The sequence below is a fragment of the Triturus cristatus genome, chromosome 8, assembly GCF_964204655.1.
Source record: "Triturus cristatus chromosome 8, aTriCri1.1, whole genome shotgun sequence".
Taxonomy (NCBI): Eukaryota; Metazoa; Chordata; class Amphibia; order Caudata; family Salamandridae; genus Triturus; species Triturus cristatus.
In genome coordinates, this window is record NC_140591.1 from 1,697,689,130 (window position 1) to 1,697,710,015 (window position 20,886).

Consider the following 20,886-nt stretch of genomic DNA (forward strand, 5'->3'; position numbering starts at 1 on the left):
ACTCCTACTTCATATGTGGTCAGACTGCATATATGCGTCTACCTCCAGATTGGGATGGTACCTGCTACATTGCATTCCTTTTGCCACCTGTTTTTCTAGCTCCTCCTGATTACTACAGAAATATTCATTTAGTACACAACAGAAAGCGGAGAGATCTCCCCATTGTCGATTACACTGAAACGGCATGGGACAAGTATGTAGATTTTAATAAAGGCATCTTTCCCTATATAGGTACTGTTACTAATAGTAAGCTGATACGTAGATTAACCAGAACCCTTGAAGCAGTAGTGAATGAGACTATTTCCGCCTTAGGCAATTTAACAGAAGAGCAGTCTGCTATGCGGATTGTTGTGCTTCAAAATCGTCTTGTCCTTGACGTCATCCTGGCTGATAGGGGCGGAGCTTGTAGGGTCATCGGATCAAGTTGCTGCGTATTCATACCAGAAAATTCGCCATCTGTATATAAAGCCATCACTCGCCTTCATAAGATTGTAAACCAGATACACCAGAACCCAGGCACTTGGACTTGGTCCAGTTGGTTTTGGAGTGTGATATCAGCCTGGGGATGGAGAGTTTTATCCTTCCTAGGTATTGGCTTTCTCATACTATTCAGTTGCTGTCTATGTCTACAATGTGGACCAGCGATTTGTGGTCTGTGTGCCACATCGTGTATTCCACCACCAAGATTTCATTCAAGATCCCGGAAGAAGAAAGAAGAACAAATGATGCTATGTGAACAGATCGATGGATTGATGAAGATCGATATCTCTTGAAGGGCAAGTAGGGGGACAAGGAGGGAATGTGGAAATGTGGATTTTCCTGGTCAGTTATGTCCCCTATCTTGGACCCCAACGGTTCTATGTGCATGTCACAAGTACATGTATGTTCCCTCCAGTTCCAGTTATGAAGACGCAAATACATGTGCATCCACCGTCAACATGTCCTCTGTCAGATCCGCCATGAATATGCCGGATATTCCATTCCTAAATATGAAAGGCCACCGGCTTTATATGGTTCACTTATGCCATTTTACAGTCCAGGCAAGTAGGCCCTGATTCTGTCATCAAACTCCTTTTGCCTTCTGCCTCTGAAAGCTCCAGTCTGAGCCTGCATCTGTGACCATGAACTCTGTCTCATTCTCTGCGCGGCTCACGAAGCCTGACATCAGCCTATTCTCTGCCAAGAGCTGTATTTCACCTTCGAATTATCTGCTTCCCCCTCAGCCGATGCATTCCTGCCTAGTAGCTTAAGTAAACATTCTTCCAGTTACCAAGCAAAAGGCCCGGCTTCTCTGCCCTCATGCAAGTAATTCATAGCCCTGTCACCATGGAATATTCCTATCCCCTCGCATTCAGTGTAGACACTTAGACGCTTGTACACACACGCACAGTCAGTATAGAATAGATTCTGTCCGAGAGTCCTTCTTTATGGATAACATAGTTCTTTAAACATAGGATGTTAGATATGATTTGGGATTAGGTTGATCTGACCCCCAGACTTTTCGTCTCCACATGTAGAGCTAATGTCAAGTTCCCTTCACCCCCTAGTTACACGTCAATTACACGTCATGCTGCTGCGCGCGCATCTATGTCAAGTATTATCTTATAGATCCACCTATGCATGATATCATAACCAATCATGTGTCTTTTTACTCCTTGTAAACACCCATTTTCGGTTACGCAGGTACCACGTCAAGTTCCTTATCAATTATTACGCCTACTGTACTTGCTTCATTATAACGTATGTACTATAAAAGTTACTTCTTGTCAATAAAGTATGTACTTCACTTCCTGAACCCCGTGGTGATGGAACTTGAAGCATCCGATTATAATCGATTATTGGAATAAAGCCCATTCAGAAACTCTAATATCACGGATTCTGCCTCTCATTTTACTGAGCTATTTTATTATGATTATGTATCAAATTCAGTCCAGGTAAAGGAATTTTTATTTACCACAGTATGTGCATGTACCAATGCGAGTGCAGGGGGGTCCGGAGGTCCCTGTGCGGGGGTCGCTCACAGCCTCTGCCAGACCCTTCTTTCCCAACTCCATAACACACTCCTGCACAGTGTTGCTCCTCCGGTAGGACTAGGAAAGGAGGGCTCTCCAGGTGGGCGGAACACAAATGTGAATGACATTTTAAGAGACCAATAGATGAAGACCCCTTCCCAAACCTGCTCTATGTATGGATAACAACCAGTTATCCGTGGACTATTCACACCACAGCAGAGGGTCTCCAGCATTAAACATGCATTATTATATTTATAAATATGTCCATTTAGCTCGGCCTCTGCTAGTCTGAGAACTCCCGTTATGAGATTCCTATTTAAACAGGGCGTGGTTGGATGTTTGACGTGGGGATGTGTCACTAGAGGGAGTAAGTCAACGACAGAAGAGAAATAAAGATAAAACTAACTGTTACATCCCTTCTGTTCTCTGCCTTATTCCTCTCCATATCTCTTCTGTCCTGCAGGTTGTATAACTGCTCCCTCACCCCTTCATGCTGTGAAGACCTCGCCTCTGTCCTGGAGACAAACACATCTCTCACAGAGCTCGACGTGCGTGAGAATAATCTGCGAGACACTGGAGTGAAGAAGTTGTGTGAAGGCCTAAAACATCCTGGCTGCAAACTACAGAAACTGAGGTACAGAGCTGTGCGTTTCTTAACACATTATAAATTATTGTATTTTTTCTGTTTGTTTTGGGAAGGGTACAGCCTTTCTCGTGCATGCGTGAGGCTTATGAAGTGCGAGTGCCAGAGTGCAAGGGCCATATGTATCAAATGCGATTTTTGCGATTATCAAATTGCGATTTTTAGCGAATCACAATTAGAGAATTGCAAAATGCAATGTACGTAGGATTTGCTAAATATTTTGCGAATCCTACATATTCCTTATTTGCGAATCGCAAATTGAGATTCGCAATTAAAGAATACCTACCTGCCTCAGGGCTTGTGTTAATGTAGCGTAAACTATTTATTTAAATAGTGTAGTTCTGTGTGACAGAATTCACATAGAGGTAAGTACTTCAGAATACTCTGCTCACAGCACGTTACTCACCTTAATACTGACTTGTAAAGGAATGTTAATTATTGATATATTTAATCTAGAAAATATTGTTCTGGAGCTTTTTTAAAACCAGAATGCTTTCTACATCTTACGGATCCGCAGTCTTCGAGCAGACCACTACTGCGCACGCGCAAGGCTTCGTATCATGGAACGCTTACTAACTCTAAAAATGAGCCCAAGAATACATCAGTATTTAGCATGGCATCCGAAGTGTTCGCAAAAAAAAATGATGTTTAAAGTGTACATAAAAATAAATACAACTTTAAAAAATACCTTAAATCAATGTTGCCACTGAGAAGAAAGGATCGATTTTTAGGAGGAAGTGAAAAATGTGCAGAAGCTCTGTCCAGTTACTCAGAATGAAGGGAGCCAATGCGTAAAGGAGGCTGGCCCGTGCCCCCAGGCTATAGGCAATAGTGAGTACAAACAAAATGTGAATGACAATTTAACAGACCAATGGATGAAGACCTGGGCGTGGGCGGAGCTCATGGAGTTTCACCCCGCGGAATTGAAAATCTCCGCCAAATTCCGGGGAGTTCCGCGTGCCGCCTGAGCTAAAATACTCTGAAGATGTGAGCTGTCGTTCAGACGCCCAAGCGCTTTGTGGCAAATTGCAATCCCGCCGCCGCTAGAGGTCTGAAGCATGTGATGAGAGACGGCCGGGCACAGGCCCCGCCAGGGCTACCACCAAGCCAGACACCGCGAAACCATGCGGCCTCTGGGCCTTGTCAGAGCAACAGCGCCCGAGCAGGAAGGAAAGGAACCCCCTTACGGGGCAAAGCGCAAAATAATAATAGTGCACCCCGTGCTGAAGTCTGCACTATATCTTGTGACTGTGAGGGGGAGCATGCACGGAATGATAACAGTTGTGCTCTTGTCACACCAGACCTCTGGGACTCTCTCGTGTCACGCACGGGGTGACGGTGCTCTCTATACGTGCGTGATGTAGCAGTCTAGTTGTTCCCCCTTTGTTTGCATGCCCCCAATCATTGCCCGGAAGGGCCTACACACATGCCTATAGAAGTGCCTTCCCAGTGTGTTTTTGTGTGTTGAGGGTCTGCCATTTAGTGCAGTAGTATACCTCTACTTGTACTTTGTACTCTTGTGTAACATGCAGACGTCTCCTTTCCTTTGTAACGTATCGTTTGCTACCTCTTGTATTTTGTTTGCTTTTGATACACGCACAACGGCCACCACTGCCTCGTGTAACGTAACTTTTGTTTTAGTGTTTTGAGTGTCTGCCATTTATTGACCTCTGTGTACTTTGTATGCTCTTGTAACCTGCACACGTCACTTTTTTTCTTTTGTAACGTATCGTTTGCTCCCTCTTGTATGTTGTTTCCTCCTGATACTTGCACTAATGTCACTATTGCCTCATGGACCGTAACGTTTGATTTTGTAACATGTCACTTGTAATTTTTCTCCTTATGTATAATTTCTGCACCTATTGTGAAGCGCTCTGACACCTTCGGGTAAAGTCCGCGCTATATAAAAACGCATTAAATAAAATAAAATAAAAAATAAAATAAAATGTATCACTCTCTTGCCAGGCGTGGCCAGAGAGCATAAATAAAGGGGTAGGAGGTCGCACGGGACTTCCGGCCCAGTCAGCATCTATGGTGTCAGAGTGTGTTTCATTCCAGCGTCTCAGCCCCAAGAATTTACACCATCACCACACGTGACGCTAGGTCTGGTGAACCGTGAAGCCCCCCTGCTGCTCTGACAGAGTGACAGCCGCACTCCCTGCAGCAGGAATATCCTGCAACGCAGCGTGGGCTTTAACGACCCGTGGGCGGAAACACTCAAAAGTAAAAACCTTAAAAGGGTGAATATGTATATAAACCGGGATGAAACAACACCTATGGCAGCGAGGGATCCGGGAACCCACATGAAAAAATAGTTTCAACGTCCAGGGACACAAGCGTGTGGCATGTACTTTTGGAAGACGGAATATATCGCTAACAGACATATTTTATCTCTTAGGACACACCTTCGCATGCAGGGGGATTAGGAATTGACTTTCACCCATCGAGCGGGATATTTTCCGTGGTCACATCCTACGTCCTTGGAGCTCAAGATGTTCTACAGAGGCACCCCTAGTTTATTCCACAATTCACCGGCAGCCATCAACGCCACTCCCCTGCATGAGCCACTGCTCCCCTGTATCCGCAGCACACCACCAGCCCTGCTCTCCTGACACCGCTGCATCTGCAGTCTCCCCCAACCAACACCCTGTCAGCACAGCTGTCCTACATCTGTATGCACCCGTGCACTCTACAGCTTCTGCTGTCTCCCACCACTGCTCCCCTGTATCCACAGCACACCACCAGTACACTTCTCCTGACACCACTGCATCTGTAGTCTCCCTCAACACCCTGTCAGCACAGCTGTCCTACACCTTTGGGTGCCCCCCGTGCACTCTACAACTTCTGCTATCTGACCCACAGCTCCCCTGTATCCACAGCACACCACCAGCCCTGATCTCCTGACACCGCTGCATCCGCAGTCTCCCCAACCAACACCCTGTCAGCACAGCTGTCCTACATCTGTATGCACCCCTGTGCACTCTAAAGCTTCTGCTGTCTGCCACCACTGCTCCCCTGTATACTCAGCACACCACCAGTACTGTTCTCCTGACACCGCTGCATCCGCAGTCTCCCCAACCAACACCCTGTCAGCACAGCTGTCCTACATCTGTATGCACCCCCGTGCACTCTACAGCTTCTGCTGTCTGCCACCACTGCTCCCCTGTATCCACAGCACACCACCAGTACTGTTCTCCTGACACCGCTGCATCCGCAGTCTCCCTCAACACCCTCTCAGCACAGCTGTCCTACATCTGTGTGCACCCCCGTGCACTCTACAACTGCTGTCTCTCACTACTGCTCCCCTGTATCCAAAGCACACCACCAGTACTGTTCTCCTGACACCGCTGCATCTGCAGTCTCCCCAACCAACACCCTGTTAGCACAGCTGTCCTACATCTGTATGCACCCTGTGCACTCTACAGCTTCTGCTGTCTCTCACTACTGCTCCCCTGTATCCACAGCACACCACCAGCCCTGCTCTCCTGACACCGCTGCATCCGCAGTCTCCCTCACACCCTCTCGGCACAACTGCCCTACATCTGTGAGCACCCCTGTGCACTCTACAACTTCTGCTGTCTGACCCACAGCTCCCCTGCATCCGCAGCACACCACCAGTACTGATCTCCTGACACCGCTGCATCCGCAGTCTCCCCAACCAACACCCTGTCAGCACAGCTGTCCTACATCTGTGAGCACCCTCTGCACTCTACAACTTCTGCTGTTTCCCACCACTGCTCCCCTGTATCCACAGCACACCACCAGTACTGTTCTCCTGACACCGCTGCATCCGTAGTCTCCTTCAACACCCTGTCAGCACAGCTGTCCTACATCTGTATGCACCCCTGTGCACTCTACAGTTTCTGCTGCCTGCCACCACTGCTCCCCTGTATCCACAGCACACCACCAGTACTGTTCTCCTGACACCGCTGCATCCGCAGTCTCCCCAACCAACACCCTCTCAGCACAGCTGTCCTACATCTGTGAGCATCCCATGGGACTCTACAGTTTCTGCTGCCTGCCACCACTGCTCCCCTGTATCCTCAGCACACCACCAGCCCTGATCTCCTGACACCGCTGCATCTGTAGACTCCCTCACACCCTCTCGGCACAGCTGTCCTACATCTGTGAGCACCCTCTGCACTCTACAACTTCTGCTGTCTGCCACCACTGCTCCCCTGTATCCACAGCACACCACCAGTACTGTTCTCCTGACACCGCTACATCCGCAGTCTCCTCAACCAACACCCTGTCAGCACAGCTGTCCTACATCTGTGAGCACCCCTGTGCACTCTACAGCTTATGCTTTCTCCCACCACTGCTCCCCTGTAGCCACAGCACACCACCAGTACTGTTCTCCTGACACCGCTGCATCCGCAGTCTCCCCAACCAACACCCTCTCAGCACAGCTGTCCTACATCTGTATGCACCCCTGTGCACTCTATAGCTTCTGCTGTCTCCCACTACTGCTCCCCTGTATCCACAGCACACCACCAGCCCGGATCTCCTGACACCGCTGCATCCGCAGTCTCCCCCAACCAACACCCTGTCAGCACAGCTGTCCTACATCTGTGAGCATCCTACAGCTTCTGCTGTCTGCCACCACTGCTCCCCTGTATCCTCAGCACACCACCCGTACTGTTCTCCTGACACCGCTGCATCCGCAGTCTACCTCACACCCTCTCAGCACAGCTGTCCTACATCTGTATGCACCCCCTGCACTCTACAGCTTCTGCTGTCTCCCACCAGTGCTCCCCTGTATCCCCAGCACACTGCCACCACTGCTCTCCTTCCCTCCATCCTTATAGCCAACGCATCACTGACCCACTGCACACTGCAGTCACACTGCACCCTGTCAGTACTGCACTGTAAACAAGCGACCCCATCAGGCAGTTCTGTGCATCTCTGATGGGCCTTTGCAGGGTGACGGGGAGTCCCCCTCCCCTGGAGAGGGCCCTGGGCTGCTCGTGGCCCCGCGTCGCTGCTGAGGGGCTGATGCTTCTGTTCTGTAGGAGAGCATCGCAGAGCCCCGCAGGAGGGAGGGATGGATGTGCGCAGCAGCATCCAGCCGTCGGGGGAAGCGCTGGGAATAATTCTGCGTTCACACTCCTCTGCCTTTTGGGCCCCTCCCAAGGCTGCAGGGCCACTGAAAACACACAGCTTTGAAATGAATGGCTGCAGGTCACCCAAAGGACTCTGACACGTGCATTAACCAACTGAGCTACCTCACATGGTTTCTGTCCTGAATGTTGCACTTGGATCTCAGCAGCAGGTGGGAACAGTTTGCACCCGCACTTCCTGGAAGTGTCACAGGTGACCATGAGCCAGGGTCACACTGAAGGGTTGTGTGCATGTCTGTGACACCCCCAGAGGCGGATCTGTGTGTGATCAAGGATTGTCACTTAATAAACTCATGACAACAGAGGCCTCTTTCACCGCAGCCCCCGTTTAACACCATCACGGCTCATAGGAGGGAAGTAAATGACAACTTCCGGGACACAGGGGGCGCTGCTGGGCACACCTTGGGACTTCAAGCTTAATTAGCCATATCTTGGCCGCTAAAAGATAATGTGTAAATTAGAAATGCAATGGCTGTAAAATGAAAAGTTGTAGAAGGCTCGAGGCTGCCCTCTTGTGTTCAGAGAAGAACTGCAGGACAAACGCTACCATCCTTGGAGGGCGCAGTGCTCTTCTGTATGAACACCGCAGAGTAAACACCTCGTCCCAAAGGGACCTCTGACGTAAAGATCTCTCTGTGCAGGCACGCAACGCCCATAGTGCTCAAAGGGCTTCACCCCCCCCCCCCCCTGTCGTGTGTGTCAGTCTGGGCTGAGACAGCTTCCTGGGTGCACACACCGCCGCACCCGAGTACTTCTCAGGTCTTTAAAAGACCATTCATTTGCTAACGAGGCTTTGTTGTGTTTTCTCCCCTTCTTAGAGCCCCTGCATCGCCACTCTGCATTTTGCTGGAAGAATCAGCCCGCCCCCCAAAAGATTTTTAGTAGCCCCCCCGAAATGTGGCTCTAGTTGCGCCTCTGTCTCTATGTGCATCACAACCCATGTAAATATACAACTAGCTGCAACAACCGCTAAAGTTGTGACAATTCACACTGCAACAGAGGGTGTCCAGTATAAAAGTATAAAACATGTATTAATGTATTTATAAATATGTACATTTAGCTCCGCCTCTGCTAGTCTGAGAGCTCCCCTCATGAGACTCATATATAAACAGGGCGTGGTCGGATGTGTAAGGTCGGATGTGTCACTAGAGGGGGGTAAGTCAAGCACGGGAGGAAATGAAGATAAAACTGAAGTTGCGACGCCCGTGTCTGTGCTCTGCTTTACTCCTCTCCATGTCTCTTCTCTCCTGCAGGTTGAATCGCTGCTCCCTCACCGGTTCATGCTGCGGAGACCTCGCCTCTGTCCTTAAAACAAAGAAATCTCTCACAGACCTCCACATCAGCGGCAATAAACTGGGAGACACTGGAGTGAAGAAGTTGTGTGAAGGCCTAAAACATCCTGGTTGCAAACTACAGAAATTGGGGTACGGAGCTGTGTGTTTCTTATCACGTCATTGATTTCTTAAATATACATTGTAGGCGGGGCTCACACAGATATTTTATAATGTTGTGGGAAAGGCACATCCATTCCATGACAATAAAATCTGTGCAATAAGTGAGGTTTGTGAAGTGGGGGTACCCAAGTCTGAGAAGTGAGTTTGGAACAAGCCCCCTAACGGTGCAGAAGAGCACAGTTTAAAGCTTGTTTTTCAGGTATTTGGACTAAAATGCCAACAACGGCGCAGATCTGCCCACAAGTGCCCGGGCACCTTCTCCCACTAGACGCTCCGCCCATTAACAGATCTGCTGCTGGCCTTAAACTTCCATATTAAAGATGGGCATGGACAGAACAATGAGGAAAGAACATCTGACCGTATATAGTCAGGGGCGTAACTTGAAGGGGTGCAGGAGGTGGAACCTCCTTAATAATTTCTTAAAGTCGGGTCTCAGCCTCTTGACAGCCCAATAACAGGTGGTTGTCACTGTCATATGACATAACTGCTGGATGTGTGATATATCCCCTAGTGTGTATGTGTCTGTGTGTGGCTGAGTGTGTGTATGTGTGTGTGTGGCTGTGTGTGTGTGTGTCTGTGTGTTTGTGAGTGGGTGGCATGCAGGCAGCAAGCACAGCAGTCGGGCATTTAATTTTCCTGCTGGTGCCGCGGGCCGCTGACAGTCATACACAATGCTTGTCTGGATGACCCACTGAACCGAGAAGCAAATGAAGACATTTAGGATTCACACCCTGAAAAGCAATGCTCCAAGTGGTGTTGTGGCCCCCAATGACGACCTTCACCCAAACATCCACCCTCTACATGCATCAGCAGATGTTGGTGTTGCATGCTTTTAGTTTCAGTCAGACCAGGGGTCTCCAACCTTTTCTGGAGTGAGAGCTACTGAAGGCGAAGCAACTCACGCATTGTTACCAGACACCCCACGCCCGGCTTCACTGACTCTGAGCCTAATGTCCAGAGAAGCAGATACTACGGTTTGAACAAAATACTTGAACTAAGGTTCTCAGGGCTGCCACGTGTGTCAATGAGAGCGTGGTTTGTGGAGCTATATGAACATGTGTGTGTATGAATGAGATATGTGTGTGGGTGACTGAGAGGCTGCGTCATATGTACTTGATGAACAGGACATACCTTTCACCATATGGGGCACTTTTACATGTATAACACAAACGTGCAACTATTTTATATAGTTTGTAAAAATATTGAGGCAGAAAAGTCGTTCACAATATGGAACATTTTTGTGCATTTTACATTTATCCCAAATTGCTATATATTTCAGATATAAATATCTCATGTCTGCCAGCCACTGAGAGCGAGATGCCTGCTGTGTGTAAACGCAACACCTTGAAATGGGAGAACATTAAGATGAAGAGTTAACTCAATCATTAAGTTAACAGCTCTATTTCATTTTTTCCCCTTTAAAAGCATTCAGAAACATTTTGTTCTTGCGCTCCGCTCTGTTACTGAGTTGACATCAACTTTTATTTGAGTTGAATCCATCAGTCCTTCATCTCTTCCCCTCTGTGCCCCAGCCGGGGTCATACATCAGAGTTGGGCACTGATCCTTACCAGGTCTGGCTGACTGTGGCCGAAGGGGCCTGACTGAAATACACAGAAGGTTCATTCACTGTAAGTGGCAGATGCCAGACTTCATGGACCCAGCCCTATTTACAAATGGACTCAAGGCCGCGAGCTACTCTGAAGGTGTCGGCAAGATACCACTAGCTCGCGATCGATTGGTTGGAGACTCCTGAATCAGATACTATACATGAGATTACGAATCCCCCTAGCACTGCATGTGTCTGAGCGAGAGCGTGGTCTGTGGACATGTATGAACATGTGTGTGCATGAATGAGATATACCTGTATGGGTGAGCACTGCATATGTGTAAATGCGAGGGCAGTCTGTGGACATGTATGAACATGTGTGTGCATGAATGAGATATATGTGTATGGGTGAGCACTGCATGTGTGTGACTGCTAGGGCGGTCTGTGGACATGTATGAACATGTGTGTGCATGAATGAGATATATGTGTATGGGTGAGCACTGCATGTGTGTGACTGCTAGGGCGGTCTGTGGACATGTATGAACATGTGTGTGCATGAATGAGATATATGTGTATGGGTGACAACTGCGCAGCCAGGTTTTCGACAGACCTTCTCGCAGCGTGTCACCCATCGATCCCTGCTCTATTTTACAGCCGACCCAGGGTCTGTGTGGTGGTGATGGGCTGCGATAATACCAGCACTGCGTTTCAGGTATAACTCCCCCTGGACAAAGGGGCCCGTCTAGCCAAAAGCTGACATAGAAATAATTACTTTCTATATTAGTGTTTTATCAAAGCAGCCAAATTTCAAAGGTCAATGCATTGCGAGCTGCTCTGTGCAGGTTCATTGTTTGCATTCTGGGACTTGTAGTTCTAGTTTGATAATGGGAGAAACAAGAGTACAAGTCCCAAAATGCAAATTATAAACCTGAGTTTGAGCACCTAATCACGAATGGACCTGGGAACCTCGTCAGGCCTGTTGCACGCGACAGGATTATAGTGATGTTGTCAAATCTGTAGAGCGAGCGCACTATCACCCGGGAGGGTATCCTGGCGCTACCTGTGGCGCACTATGAATAACAGCAGGTACTAGTGGTGGGTAACCTGGGATGACTTCCCCCCAGAGGAGAGAGCATGAGGCCAGAATGAAGGAAGCCAAACTGAGGATTGAAAGGGAAGAACTTGCCCTTGCCAAGGAGAAGCTTGCTCTGGCCAGAGAGCAACAGTTAAGTGGGTCAGAACCCACTGGTGGCAGCAACATTCCTAGAGATAGGGATAGGTTTTATGACCATAGAAACCTAAGCAAGATAGTCCCCCCATATCAGAATGGGGATGACATCCACAAGTGGATGACTGCTTTGGAGAGGGCCTGCAAAGTACAGCAGGTACCCCAAAGTCAGTGGGCAGCTAACTTGTGGCTCTCCTTTTCTGACAAAGGTAGAGACAAGCTCCTCACAGTCAGTGATGAGGATGCAAACAATTACAAAGTCCTGAAGAGTGCTCTGATAGATGGGTTTGGCTTAACCACTGAGCAATATAGGTTGTTGTTCAGAGACACCCAGAAGACACAGACACAGGACTGGTCTGATTTTGTGGATTGTGCCACTAAGGCTTTGGAAGGTTGGTTAACTGGCAGCAAAGTGCAGGACTATACAGGATTGTACAACTTGATTATGAGGGAGCAGATCCTTAGTAATTGTCAGAACCAGCTTCTCCATCAACACCTGGTAGACTCAGATTTGACCTCTCCCCAATAATTGGGAAAGAGGGCAGATAAAAGGGTCAGGACCAGGATTAGGCCTAAAAATCAGGGTGGTGACCAAAAGAAAGATACCACCAAGCCTCAAGAGAAGGGTGGGGATAAAGCAAAAGAGAAATCTTCCTCAGGGCCCCAAAACTCCACACAGGGTGGTGGGTCCCAAGCTCCCTCCTCTACCACAGTTAAAAAGCCTTACTGCCATGTGTGTAAAACACCTGGGCATTGGAAAACTGACATCAGTTGCCCAAAGGCTAAAAACAAAACTGTTCCTCCAACTACTCCTGTCACACCACCTATTACTGTCAGCAGTAATCCCCCAGGTGGTGGGAGTGCCCCCAAAAATTTGGTTGGGTTTTCTTGGGGAACACAGGGGGACCCTGGCTTAGCCAATTCCCCTACAGCAACTACTCTTGTCTGTGATGGTGGCATGGGGTTTGCCAACTTCACTGTCCCAACACTTTGGGTAGGTACAGACAGGAGCCCTACATCAATGGTACAAAAGCTGAGGCCTACAGAGACACTGGAGCTAGCATCACTATGGTGGCCCATAGGCTAGTTCCCTCTGAGCAGCTTTTGCCTGGTTTCTCATACCAGGTGACCAACATTGATGGCAAACAGAACAGTCATCCCATGGCAGAGGTATGTCTCAACTGGGGAGGGGTCACTGGCCCTAAAAGGGTGGCGGTGTCTCCAACCTTGCCTGTGGACTGCTTACTGGGGAATGACTTAGAACTCTCAGCTTGGGCTGGAGTTGAACAAGACACCCATTCTAAAATGGTAGGCCTTTCACAAAAGGGTAGTGGGGTTGTGCCAGCCACAACCCCTGTCCAAGTAGATTTCCTCCCTGAAAAGGTTGGAAGGGCAGTGGTAGCCACAGCCCAGGCAAAGACAGACTTCCCTGTAGAGATTGGCAGAGCTGTGACAGTCACAGCTCAAACACAAACTGAGTGCCCCCCTGAAAAGGTTGGCAAGGCTGTAATGGTCTCAGTCCATACTCAGACTGACCTAGGTGCAGTGAAGCCTGAAACTATGGATCACTCCACACAAACAGAGAGTAGTGGGGAGGAAGAAAAGTCTCCCTCTCCCCAGACATTAGGAAAAGGTCAGCCTCCTCAGGGATCTGACCTCACCCCTTGTGAAGAAACTGCCCCAGAGGTAGCCAGGCCTGGCCTGGCAGAGCCTCTGATGTCAGTGGCCCCTTCCAAGGTGGGACCCAGTCTGGTGCAGGTAGCCTGCCTCTCTCTACCCTGCCTCAGTCAGCCCAGGGCTGCAGAGGTCAGGGAGGCCAGTGGACCCCAAGAGGGCCCCTGTCCACAAGAACCCCCCCATCAAAAGAATGAGGATTGCCTGGCTAGTAGCCCTAGCCAGGTGATGGTTAACAACAGTCCTGAGGGATCCCCTTCACAGGTAGTTAGGGACCTCCCCGAGAGGGATTCTGTTGGGCACAGGCAAACATGGGACCTTAGGGCCCCAAACCTGACCTGTCCCTCCAGTAAGCCCACAAAAGGGACCCAGCCTCCAGCTTTAGGTAGCCAGAGGCTGACCCTGAGAGCACAGTGCAACTCAGTTAAGGAAAGAAAGGCATCCATGGTGGAGGATGATTGGAGGAAGCTGAGGCCTCACTTTGAGGACACTCACTTCAGTACTCCATCTCAACACCAGCCTTTTACTTTGCAAAGACACACCAAAGGTAGAGATTCCCTATGGTGGAGACCCTATGATACCTTTAGGATGAGGGATTGCTTAGTGGACCATGAGACAGGGGGTAACCATGCCAGTGCTGGTTCCTCCTTATATGGCCGCTTAGGCAATATAGGCTTACCTGGTCAAGGACAGCCTTATCTCCCTTCGTTTGGGGGGGGGGGGGTTGTGTAGGAAGGTGGATATCTGACTATGGTTACCCCCAACTTTTTGCCTAGTGTCTAGCTAGTTTTTCGACTTAGTTGGCCTGAGATCCTGCCATTCAGGGTCTCAGGCTGTCTGCTCTCTCTTTAAAATGGACTCCATGTACCCTAGGTACATACCCAATTGGTAGGGATCACCTTATTAGACCCTGTATAGTGTACCTTAGGTACCCAGGGCATAGGTGTACCCTAGGCCTACCAGGGGCTGCAGCATGTATTATGCCACCCCTGGCCTGGCCTTCCAATCAGACACAACTGGCTGATCACTCAGCTGGGGCAAGGTTGTGTAATCACCCCTTGCTTAGGTGTAGTATTCCTATACCTACCTTATATATAGACACATGTGTACCTATCAGCCACTCCTATGGCAGGCCTTAACAATCCTGGAGGCAGAGTGCTTGGTAACATGTGAGATGGTACTCTAGCATGAGCTGAGCCTGTCTGCAGCTTTCGGAACCATGTCCTTATAGCTGTTCTATGATATAGCCTACCATATACTCTTAAAGTGCCTTATAATCTTAAACGGTTATGGTAACTATGGTTTGGCTTTATCAAAACATGTCGTGTAAGGTGTCTAACACTTTGGAATAATACCCCCATACCATTTCTGGTGATGAGGATATTATTCCTCCCTTCTAGAGGGAGAGACATGTTAAAATCCTACTTTGCTGTTTAACTCTCACCAAAGCCTCAGCATCACAAAATGGATGCTGCTGCCACAGACACAAGTCTGACCTCCTGCTGCTGGGAGCCCTCCCAGCGCGGGAGGCCTGGACAATAGGTTTCCTGCTTGGGGAGGTGCTAGCACCTCCCCAGACGGGCTTTAGTGTATTGGGGTAGGGAGGGCTGAAAGGAATGAGACATGCCTGGGGCACACAAGGTGCTCCATGCATAGTCCAGTTCAAACCGGTGCTGGGGCACTCCAGCCCCAGCTCTGGCGTGAAACTGGACAAAGGAAAGGGGGTGTAGCCACTCCCCTTCCTGGTCCCACCCATAGGAGGGACCTTGCAGGTAGCCCAGCCCACTAGCCCAGTATATTAGTAGCTAGTTGGGCACTACTAAATTAGATTATCCTGAACCTGCAACTTGAACAGAAACTCTGGACCTTCGACATTCGACCTCAGGAAGAAGACTGAAGGAATCTCCCTTGTGGCCAAGGAGTGACCACCCTGGGCAACCAGGCACCATCCGGCGACCGCTGCTTGCTTTGCAACTGAATCCTACGAGGGACGACTGCAGAGACTGATCAGCGCCAAGACTTCCAGACACCTCTGAACCAGATCCACATCTCCAGCGAAGCTGAGACCCGTGGAGGCGACGAGGAACGTGGGACCGGCGACTTGGGAAAAGTGGTTAGTAACTGACTACCGCAACTTCTGAGGCTTCCTCGAGGCTGTGCTTGGGGAATTGAGAAGCCCCACTCCCGAGCACCATCTGCAATGAAGACCAGCTCCCCACAATTCACGTGTTCTGCGTGGGGCCCTTCTGCACCTGTGTTGCTCGACTTGTTGTCCGGTTGCTGGCCCGCTGGCTAGTAGCCTCTGCGACGACGAACCTTTACTTTCGACTTGCTGGTCCGGCTCCTCCAGACTGGCACTCACTCCTCTCTGAAAGAGAAGCACCCCAGACCTTCCTGGTCTGCACCAGAAGCAAGTCCTCCTTCCTGCGTGGGTTCCGCTTGCCAAGACTTGGTGAGTCCTAGTTCGACTTCAACGCCACCGACAGCAAGAGCCTTCGTGGGACAGCTCGCCTCCTGGTCCTGGTCGTCCTCGACGTCTTCTGGTACCCGTGGCGGCTGCGACAAGCTTCACCCCTTCACTGCAAGCTTCACGACAACGCCTGGTTCCTTCCTGGTTCCACGTGGTCACTGGCTAGTGACCCAGACTCTGTCCCTTCTGCTTGCAGGTATCCTTCCTTCTTGATCCCAGGCTTGGGATCCACCGGACACTATGGTTGGGCTGTATCAAAACATGTCGTGTAAGGTGTCTAACACTTTGGAATAATACCCCCATACCATTTCTGGTGATGAGGATATTATTCCTCCCTTCTAGAGGGAGAGACATGTTAAAATCCTACTTTGCTGTTTATCTCTAACCAAAGCCTCAGCATCACAAAATGGATGCTGCTGCCACAGATACAAGTCTGACCTCCTGCTGCTGGGAGTGATCCCAGCCAGGGAGGCCTGGACAATAGGTTTCCTGCTTGGGGAGGTGCTAGCACCTCCCCAGACAGCCTTTAGTGTATTGGGGCAGGGTGGGCTGAAAGGAATGAGACATGCCTGGGGCACACAAGGTGTTCCTTGCATAGTCCAGTTCAAACCGGCGCTGGGGCACTCCAGCCCCAGCTCTGGCGCGAAACTGGACAAAGGGAAGTGGGTGTAACCACCCCCTCCCAGGTCCCACCCATAAGGCGTGACCTAGCAGGTATCCCAGCCCCCCAGATTAGTATAAGAGTGGGAGTTGGGCCTCAAGACTTTAGATTATCCTGAACCTGCAAAACTGAACAGAAACTCTGGACCTTCGACATTCAACGAAAGAAGAAGACTGAAGAATCTCCCTTGTAGCCAAGGAGTGGCTACCCTGTGCAAACAGGCACCATCAAGTGACTACCCTTTGCTTTGTGAAACGTTCGACGAGGAACCGATTGCAGAGCCCGACCAGAGCCTTGATTTCCAGACTTCTCCGACCCTCATCCACATCTGCAGCAGAGCTGAGATCCGTGGAGGCGACGAGCGACGTGGGACCGGCTACCTGGGAAAAGTGGCTAGTAACTTACAGCGCAGCTTCTGAGGTACCCTCGAAGTTGTGCACCGGGGATTGAGAAGCCCCAACCCCAAGCACCATCTGCACCGAAGACCAGCCCCCCACACTCCACGAGTCCTGCGTGGGGCCCTTCAGCATTTTCCTGCTTGCCGCGTCTGTCCGGTTGCTTGCCCGCTGGCTAGTGGCCTCTGTGACGACGCTCCCTGAAATCTTCTGCGCTGGTTTGGCTCCTCCAGACTGGCTCCCGCTTCTCTGCAAAGAAGAAGCACCCCAGACCTTCCTGGTCTGCACCAGAAGCAAGTCCCTTGTTCTTCGTGGGTTCCGCTTGCCAAGGCTTAGTGAGTCCTAGTCCAACTTCGACGCCGCCGACAGCAAGAGCCTTCGTGGGACAGCTCGCCTCCTGGTCCTGGTCGTCCTCGACGCTTCCTGGTCCTCCTGGCTGCAGCGACAAGCTTCACCTTCACCTGCAACTCTTCACGACATCGCCTGGTTCCTTCCTGGTTCCACGTGGTCACTGGCTAGTGACCTTGACTCTGTCCCCTCTGCTTGCAGGTTTCTTCTCTTCTTGATCCCAGGCTTGGGATCCACCGGACACTCTCCCCTGACTGCCTGTCAGCATCTTTCTTCAGGCATCCATAGGAGTCGACGACGAAAACGACGCATCTTCACCCCTATGCACCCGCAGCCTGTGGGCTAGGTAACTTGGGTACTCCGGTGCTCATCAGGATAGTGACTATCCTAGTGTCTAAGTTTCAAGTCTCAACTTCCTAGCTACTCCGGAAGTGTCCTAAATCTATCTATTTCTAAACTGTAACATTGCTATTGACTTTTACGCATTACGCGTGAGTGTTTCCACTCTGCACACGAATCCCGTGGGCCTCCCACTTCCTAACTAACGCTAGTGTAGTGTAGCCCCAGCGATTCCCTAGGCCTAGGCCTATTCTATTTCCGTGACAGTGGTTCTTATACCACTTACTTAGTATATGGTTTGCGTGGCCCCTAGGGCCTAACTGTATTACTTACCTGTGTGACTTACTGTATGCATAAATAAGACTGTGTTGTACTTACCTCTAATCTCATAAAGAGTGCTGAGGGTTTGCTTAGAATAAATACACTTTATTTTATATATATATCTGTTGTGGTGTCGTTTCATTTGGTATTCAAGGGGTTACAAATGGTATAACAGCTGGCTTCACATGCCATTCAGAGTTTAGCCTAAGACTGCTCTTGTCCATGCTACCACTAGGATAGCTGGTCTATAAGGTTGACTTTACAACCAATCACCATAAGGGTTGTTTGTACTGATATAAGGTGTACACTAGAACTAGTGACATCATACATCAGGCCAACTTCTCACAACATCCACATTATTGGGCTGCCGGAGCGCTCCGAAGGTGCTGACGCAATGCAGTTTGCTGAGCAGTGGCTCAGAGAGAAGGTGGCCCCGGAGGGTCTTTCTGCCTTCTTCTGCGTGGAACAAGCGCACCGTATCCCTACGGGTAGGCCGACTGCCGGCTGGCCGCCCAGACCACTTATTGCCCGCATTCTCAATTACAGAGACCGTGATCTCCTCTTGCAGAAAGAATGGGAAAATGCCCAGATATTATTCAAAAATGCCCGAATTTCACTGTATCCGGATTATACTGTGCAGGTACAGCGCCAGAGGGCCTCCTAGAAGCTCCAAGCCCTCAATCTGAAATACGCTCTGCTGTTCCCCGCACGTTTAAAAATCATCTACAATCGGAAGGCCCATTTCTATGTTTACCCCGAAGCGGCGAGCGACTGGCTTGAACACACCATGCCCGCTCAGTCTCTGGATGGCATCGACCGGCGGGAGCGTGGGGCGCTGGCGCAGTCCAACCAGCTCAGACCCCATCTTGACGGCACTCTGCGATCTCTCCCTTCTGCACGGAAACCAACCCTGGATCAAGCCGTGATGGAGCAGGAATCGGCGCTGGAAGTGGAAGCTGCCATGAAGGACCCTACACAGACCTCTTCCCCTCCGGAGGATGACGCGATGCCGCAGGACTCTGGTAGCAACGACCCTTGTGTCGTGACCTGGGCACAGGGCACAGGGCACAGGGTACTAGGACCCTGGACCCGACTGTGTGGGAAATGGACAGGGAACCGGACACCACTTCCGGTCAGGGGGTGGGGGACAGACAGACAAGGGAAGACCAGGGACGAAGCAGGACGCGTGAGCATATGCTGTAAGAACAAATAAAGGTACCTGAACACGGACACTGACTCCTGTCGTACTTCACCACCGCGACACGATAACTGGCGACAGAAGGTGCGATCATCGGCGCGTGAGTCCATTGCGCCCAGGAGCGACGAGAAGACGCCAGGAGCCCACCCTGAGTCAAATGCAACAATAAAGATTGCGGAGAAACGGCGCGGGAGCCCACCCCGGCCGTAACAAATAGCGGAAAGAAAGAAGTGACCCGGCCGTGACTGCAAGCTGGTAAGGACAACAACAAGAAGCGCGCGTGTGAGCAAACGTATGAAAATCTCGCGCGAGATCTCGCGAGAAGGCAGCCATTTCAGAGTCAGGCGAAAGCGGCCAATCAGCGCCGCGGAAGGCCCGGCGGCCATCTTAGAGTCAGGCGGAAACTCACAAGGTTCTCGCGAGACCTGGCGGCTATTTTGAAAACAGGCAAAATAAACGAATAAGGAGCGAGAAAGGCTTGGCAGCCATTTTAAAGTCAGGAAATAAACGAAAAAACAGAAAATAAAGTGGGAAAAGAGATTGTAAGGACTAAAGAAGAAGAAAAAGTGCATCAACAAAGGAAATAGATAAAGAAAAAGGGGAATAAAGCAATTTAGAGTAAAACAAAGTACAGAAAAGAAGTAAAAGTGCGGCAACCGCAGAAAGAAAGCAGAAAGAAGAAGAAAAGCTGCGAAAAACAAAGAGACAATAATGTCTGAACAAGCGAGTGACAAACCTAGCGCTCAATACCGTAGACCGCTTCCATTCAACCTTTCAGAACCACAAGTAGGCATAAGATGGGAGCGATGGGTTCGCAAATTCGAACGATACATGCGCGCCACGGACGTAACAGACGCTAAGCAGCTGGATCTATTTTTAAATCTCGTAGGGGACGAAGTAGATGACCTACTAGTCACATTCCCTGATGACCAAACGGCAACATACAAAGGGCTAATAAAGTGCCTCTCAGACAGATTTGATCCACAAAGAAACATTGATTTCGAAAGATACACCTTCGCAATTGCATTTCAACACACAGACGAGTCCCTTGATGACTTCGCGACAAGACTGCGCAAACTGGTCACACACTGCGAATTCGACAAGTTCGACAACGAACAAGCAATTCGTTTGCGCATCATTGAGGGATGTAGGTCAATGGAATTTCGCACACGAATTCTGAAGGAGCCGACTTCGCTGGAGAAAATTCTAACGATGGCCAGGGCGGAAGCGAGGGCGACGGCACAAGCAAAGCAGATGGAGCTTGGCAAAGAGAGGCGAATGGAGCAAGCAAACCGCATGGTCGGAAGCAGCCGTGCGAACAATTGGAAGAAAGAGAACAATGAGCAACCGCCAAGGAAACAACATGAAAAAACATGCTACAGATGCGGACTTGAGTTCCCACACACCGGCGTGTGCCCGGCAATGGGTCAGACATGCAGAAAATGCAATAGGAGCAATCATTTTGCTAGCGCGTGT

At 49.9% G+C, this 20,886-nt stretch overlaps 1 pseudogene across 1 annotated transcript in view; it reads left to right on the top strand.

Moving 5' to 3' along the window:
* The window catches only part of LOC146808634 (NACHT, LRR and PYD domains-containing protein 3-like), an 852,065-nt pseudogene that overhangs the window by 609,037 nt on the left and 222,142 nt on the right, over window positions 1-20,886 (top strand). The window contains exons 6-7 of the transcript XR_014968038.1: window positions 2,476-2,646; window positions 9,029-9,199. The product of XR_014968038.1 is annotated as an NACHT, LRR and PYD domains-containing protein 3-like (transcript). The remainder of the gene's footprint in view (window positions 1-2,475; window positions 2,647-9,028; window positions 9,200-20,886) is intronic.